A 7512-nucleotide genomic window follows, 5' to 3' on the forward strand; every position below is an offset into this window, starting at 1 on the left:
CAACAGGAGTCCAGGAGTTTGAAAAACAACACACACTTGCCTAACTTTTATAAGTTCTTTGCTATGCTATTCTTTAAATAGAAAGCATTAAAAATAATATAAAGCTAGAATATGTTCGAAAAATCACTAAAATTTGTTATTTATTATAGTACAGGAAACCATGGTATAGTACAGGGAACCATGGCAGTAAAATGTTTTTCTAGAAAAAATTTCGTTTTGTAAAGCGTGTTTTTTAAATGGGGTATTTGGAATTTCCTGCACTTATATATTTGCTTATATATTTAATTTCCTTTGTTATACATGTCTACGAAATTTTTCAAGGGTCGTCAACAACTAGTAACCGCACCAAAGATCATCCGTCGCTTTATTGCGATGAAACTTGCTGCAAGTTCGAATGTTTAGTTTTTCTGTGGAATGGGGTACTCGTATTTGTTACTTGTAGCAGCCGAGTCTGTCATGTTTGTTTTATTTGATTTCCTACCCCAAAAAAAAACAGAAAGAGCCCTGTAACAAGGATTTATCAAACACAGAAAAGGGGAATAAAAACATTTTCTACTAACCAACTAACAAAAAAGCCACATCGAAACATGGCCAAGGGATGAGAGATAACAAATTGGCATTGTCCTTTGTAAATATGCTAAACAAACACATTCAGACACAGATACATATTCCATCTCCGGGGATTTTTTATGAATATATCCAAAAAAAGAACACGAAAAGGAAATCCCTTCTACGTAGCAAATAGTTTGCATATCCTAGAGCTTAACAATGTCATCATTAGTTTATGCAACTGTCACATTAGTGACAAAGTGAAAAAATTTCTAATTCTGCTGTCTCTTTGGAGATGCGTTGCAGGAAAGTCTAGTCTGTCATTGAAGCATTTCGTTTCCTTGCTCCACACAAAGCGCTATTTTTTCGAGAATGCCACAGAGAAATAAGCTCAATTACGTTTATCATTCGATTATTAGTTGCCAGATCCAATATGTTAGTAATGGAATTCGATTATGTGACCTGGATATTGTAGAGATAAAAAACGAAACTAGCTTGCACGGTGCGCTTCGCTACACCCTAAAATGGCTTTTTTTAATGGAATATTTTTTGCCCCTGGACAAATATGTGCTCTACTCTTAAATACCATTATTTTATATTAAGGGTGATTTTTTTGAGGTTAGGATTTTCATGCATTAGTATTTGACAGATTACGTGGGATTTCAGACATGGTGTCAAAGAGAAAGATGCTCAGTATGCTTTGACATTTCATCATGAATAGACTTACTAACGAGCAACGCTTGCAAATCATTGAATTTTATTACCAAAATCAGTGTTCGGTTCGAAATGTGTTCAAATTTTGACAAATTTTGTTCAGCGATGAGGCTCATTTCTGGTTGAATGGCTACGCACAGTGGGCCAAATGGCAAAAAAATTGGAAATAAGTCTACAACTTTTTATCTGTTGATTTTAGCCATACAAAATGTTCTAGACATTTGTAGAGGAGGACATAGGCTTTCAGAAAAGTGCTGTTGTTGGTCCATATCTTTAATACAGGGTGAGCTACAGGGTGTCAAAGTTGACCACTTTTGACTTCTCCAAGCTTCTGGGGGCCATAACTTTTGATCTACTCAACCGATTTACATGATTTAGGACTCTAGAGAAAGAGCTTGACAAGATCTAAAAAACTTATGCATAAAGTACCATGCCATCGTGTACTGTTAAGGAGTTATGAATTGTTTAATTTTAAAATATGAAAATTTGGCCTTGGTTTTTTTCAGTGTTTTTTAAATAACTCCGTCAATTTTAAAGCTATAAACTTCATACTTCACACAAATTATGCCAGCATATGTGTGCATAAAATACAAAAGGAATCACGTGAATATCTTTGGCGGTTTAAAAATGGCATCGTTTTCAATATGAAAAATATTTTTTTTGTCAAAAAATTGCAAAATTTTTCAAAAAAGATACTCCCATTTCCTTTAAGTTTTCGCAAACTTTGGCCGTCAAAGCATTATCATTTCTTTCCATTTTCACAAAGTCGAGGTATTAAGAAAAGTTTTAAGTGCTAATTTGGCTAATTTCGATATCAAACAACACCGTTATCTTAAGACCAAAATGGCCAATTTTTTTACTAAACTTCAAAAGTTTCTCACTGGAAAAAAAGTTCCACGGGGATTTTTTCGCTTTTTTTGAACTTAAATGAAAGCTTAAAATGTTCCCAACATTTTAAGGTATGTCTCGCCATATCCTAGCCATAAATGAGATCGTAGCGATCAAAATACTGAAAAAAGTCAATTTTCAAGTAGTGCTATATTCATTGCTAAAAAACAAGTATTACGTCACATTTTATTGCAAAGATGTTAAATAAACTTTTATTTGGTAACACTTCTTCTACAAAACACAAAAAGAATCATGGAAATATCTCTATTCTATTCCATTTTATGGAACCGGCAATAAAAAAGTCAATTTTTCAAAAAAGTCGAATTTCCCAAATTTTGTTTTTGTTGTCCTAATTGCACATGACACACTATAGCCATATTTACGCAACATACCTTATCGTAAAGGAAATTTTCATACCTTTCCAACGATGTATAAAACATTTCTCAACTCGGATTCTATCTACTCTAAAATTCATTTACACTTCATTAAACTCTATATAAAAATGTCTATTTGTGAAATGGAACCTTATATGGGGCCTACACTAAAACATTGATAGATTTGCCCAGGGTTTACAATACAAATGTGTTAGAATAAAAAAAGGTCTCCTGCCAAAGTTTAAAAAAATTGGAATAAAAATATGTGTTTTAGAGCGAAAACACTTCGCATCGGCGTGCGTTTGTATAGTACCTACATCTATTTTTAATGTAAGCTGATGATTTTTGAATAAAAAGTAACCTAGAAATATACCTGCATATATATATATATTTGTGTTAAGATTTGATGCAGACAAATGTTACCTGTTTCGCTATGTCGAATTTCCAGGAAATCCACCGTATCAATGAATGTGAAAAAACCTACCCATAAAAAATTCATTGTCATTTTTTTTAACCAAATTCGAGTCCAGGTAAATAATTATAGAAGAGTAAGTAAAAAGAGGCACTTTGGACCCCTTTTTACGATTGCGTCTGATACCTGAAATGGGTCATTAATTGTGAATATATTGCATAAATATTTGAACAAAATCCAAATTTTCTTCATTATATTTTGTAGAGGCGTAAAGGACATTTATAAGTTATGGAAGTCATACTGAAGTATTCCACTCTTTCGAAAATTGTATGGGACATCAAAAATGATTCCAAATCATACACGGAGTCATTTAAGGAACTTGTTTACACTTTGGACCACATATATGGAATAAGGCTAAATAAAGACGCTTTAGACAAACTTGAAAAATTCTACAAATCATTTGAGAGAAGGTTGCCAGAATGTTCATTCGCAAAAATCAAGTTTTTCAAAATGTATGAGAAGTGGCTGAAATCGGATCTACTTATTGAAATTAAACCGCTGATTCCCGGCCGGCCTAGCAAAGCATACGACGAAGTTACGGAGAAAACCAAAAAGAAAAAACAAGAGGAACTATTGGCGGCACATCCGCCAAATTTAATAAAAGATACGTTCAAAACAGCATTGTTAAAAACACAACCAAAAAATGTTGGACGAATTGTCGATGTTTTACCATTAGCATCTCCGAAAAGGGTAAAGAGAATGGTAGAAAGTATTCCAACTCCAAAATCGACTACAGAATTCACGGAGGAAGATGCACTGGCCCTGATTTTGAACCTAGGCCTCTCAAGAAACAAATACTCAACAATGAGGAAGGCTCTTCGTGAAAAAGGATGGGGTTGTTTACCCTCAAAACATAAATTGTACAACACCAGGACGAAAATGGTGCCATCAAATATATACGTGGACGAATTAAAAGCAAGAGTGAAACTTGCTGATCTTGTTGAAAATACAGCTGTTAGAATTATTTCTAATTTTACTGAAGAACAGTTGAACACATGTAATAATTCCGAAATGGTTTTGATCAGCAAATGGGGTTGTGATGGATCATCTGGATTTTCCGAATATAAGCAACAAACAGAAATAGATACCAACTTCGCATCAATTTTCATGGCATCATTAGTACCATTGAGAATGAGATTGTACAAGGACCAATCTTCATCATCGAAAGAAAATGCATTTCAAGATATATGGATAAATAGAACACCTGGGTCAAAATATTTATGTCGCCCAATTCGGTTTGAGTATACAAAGGAAGACCGGAACACAACACGATCTTTGGTGAACGAAATAAAGGAAGAAATTGCTGCATTACCCATGATTGTTATAAACCAATTGGGAAGAAATATAAAAGTTTCGTTTCAACTACAACTCACTATGATCGATGGAAAGGTGGCAAACGCATTAACTGGCGTTATGTCCAATTGGAGATGCAATATTTGTGGCAAGAAGAATGGGCAATTCGAGGACAAGTCTGATGAAAATTTAGTAAACGAAAATGCGCTCAATTTCGGTATTTCGCCCCTGCACTGTAGAATTCGATTCATGGAGTATTGTTTGCATTTATCGTATGACCTTAAATATCGGACTAGCCCTGGAAACCGCGATGTCTCTGCTAGAAACAACCAAGATCTTCACAAAATGAGGCAGGAAGAGAAGAATCGAATCCAGTTGGAGTTTAAACAAAAGGGACTTATAATAGATAAACCTCTTTACGGATACGGAAGCACAAATGATGGCAACTCGGCAAGGCGGTTTTTTGAGGACCCCGTATCGACATCTAAAATAACCGGTCTTGATGAACACTTGCTAAGACGATTCAAAGTGATTTTGGCTGTAATCAATAGCAAAAAGATGATAAATTCAACCAAATTTGAAGCTTATAGTAATGACACAAAAAACATTTTATCTGATTTATATTCGTGGAAAGCTTTAACACCGACAGTACATAAAGTCTTACATCATGGCAAGGAAATTGTGGAATACAACATACTTCCGTTAGGAGAACTTACAGAAGAAGCTCAGGAATCCCGTAATAGAGATGTTAAACAGTTCCGGCTTTTCAATACCCGAAAGAGCACCAAATTTAACCAAAATTATGATTTACTTCAATATTTATTGTTATCGTCTGATCCGGTACTATACAGCATCAGAACTAAATGGCTACCAAAAATATGTGACGATATAGATAAGGACGATCCCGATGCCATTCAAATTAAAGAGCTTTTAAATTTTGATACCTTAGATTATTTGGTAGAGAATAAAATCAAATAATACAAAACTAAAATGCTTTTTTATTTTGGGAGTAGCTAATATACATATAAACGCACGCCGATGCGAAGTGTTTTCGCTCTAAAACACATATTTTTATTCCAATTTTTTTAAACTTTGGCAGGAGACCTTTTTTTATTCTAACACATTTGTATTGTAAACCCTGGGCAAATCTATCAATGTTTTAGTGTAGGCCCCATATAAGGTTCCATTTCACAAATAGACATTTTTATATAGAGTTTAATGAAGTGTAAATGAATTTTAGAGTAGATAGAATCCGAGTTGAGAAATGTTTTATACATCGTTGGAAAGGTATGAAAATTTCCTTTACGATAAGGTATGTTGCGTAAATATGGCTATAGTGTGTCATGTGCAATTAGGACAACAAAAACAAAATTTGGGAAATTCGACTTTTTTGAAAAATTGACTTTTTTATTGCCGGTTCCATAAAATGGAATAGAATAGAGATATTTCCATGATTCTTTTTGTGTTTTGTAGAAGAAGTGTTACCAAATAAAAGTTTATTTAACATCTTTGCAATAAAATGTGACGTAATACTTGTTTTTTAGCAATGAATATAGCACTACTTGAAAATTGACTTTTTTCAGTATTTTGATCGCTACGATCTCATTTATGGCTAGGATATGGCGAGACATACCTTAAAATGTTGGGAACATTTTAAGCTTTCATTTAAGTTCAAAAAAAGCGAAAAAATCCCCGTGGAACTTTTTTTCCAGTGAGAAACTTTTGAAGTTTAGTAAAAAAATTGGCCATTTTGGTCTTAAGATAACGGTGTTGTTTGATATCGAAATTAGCCAAATTAGCACTTAAAACTTTTCTTAATACCTCGACTTTGTGAAAATGGAAAGAAATGATAATGCTTTGACGGCCAAAGTTTGCGAAAACTTAAAGGAAATGGGAGTATCTTTTTTGAAAAATTTTGCAATTTTTTGACAAAAAAAATATTTTTCATATTGAAAACGATGCCATTTTTAAACCGCCAAAGATATTCACGTGATTCCTTTTGTATTTTATGCACACATATGCTGGCATAATTTGTGTGAAGTATGAAGTTTATAGCTTTAAAATTGACGGAGTTATTTAAAAAACACTGAAAAAAACCAAGGCCAAATTTTCATATTTTAAAATTAAACAATTCATAACTCCTTAACAGTACACGATGGCATGGTACTTTATGCATAAGTTTTTTAGATCTTGTCAAGCTCTTTCTCTAGAGTCCTAAATCATGTAAATCGGTTGAGTAGATCAAAAGTTATGGCCCCCAGAAGCTTGGAGAAGTCAAAAGTGGTCAACTTTGACACCCTGTAGCTCACCCTGTATTAAAGATATGGACCAACAACAGCACTTTTCTGAAAGCCTATGTCCTCCTCTACAAATGTCTAGAACATTTTGTATGGCTAAAATCAACAGATAAAAAGTTGTAGACTTATTTCCAATTTTTTTGCCATTTGGCCCACTGTGCTACGTAAATAAGCAAAATTGCCGCATTTGGAGTGAAGAGCAACCAGAAGCCGTTCAAGAACTGCCCATGCATCCCGAAAAATGCACTGTTTGGTGTGGTTTGTACGCTGGTGGAATCATTGGACCGTATTTTTTCAAAGATGCTGTTGGACGCAACGTTACGGTGAATGAACACATTTCGAACCGAACACTGATTTTGGTAATAAAATTCAATGATTTGCAAGCGTTGCTCGTTAGTAAGTCTATTCATGATGAAATGTCAAAGCATACTGAGCATCTTTCTCTTTAACACCATGTCTGAAATCCCACGTGATCTGTCAAATACTAATGCATGAAAATCCTAACCTCAAAAAAATCACCCTTTATAAAAAATTTAAATGCTTTTGGGTATTAATTTTCACGCGCCATGGACCCAGGACCAATACTCAAAAGTAACCTCCAAAAAGAATATTTAAGTCAGAAATTTAGTGCGACTTACAAAATCCCTAATTGTTTTCCATACCACGCTCCTAAGTTGGTTCATGTCTGGTATTGTGTCCTCACCTAAGTGCCGATGTCTGTTAGACGCGAAAACAAGGCAATAACATAGGAAATGCTTCAACGTCTTATCATCTTACTCACATGCCATAACTTGCCGCACCAATTTTGCATAAGTGAGCTCGTAGCCCTATGTGACCCGTTTTGATACCGAAAGCTATAGTGACCTCCTTCTTATTTCCTTTCAGTAGCATTTTTCAGGATATAAAAGAGATCACACAATAGGTT

Source organism: Stomoxys calcitrans, chromosome 2, assembly GCF_963082655.1.
Source record: "Stomoxys calcitrans chromosome 2, idStoCalc2.1, whole genome shotgun sequence".
Taxonomy (NCBI): domain Eukaryota; kingdom Metazoa; phylum Arthropoda; class Insecta; order Diptera; family Muscidae; genus Stomoxys; species Stomoxys calcitrans.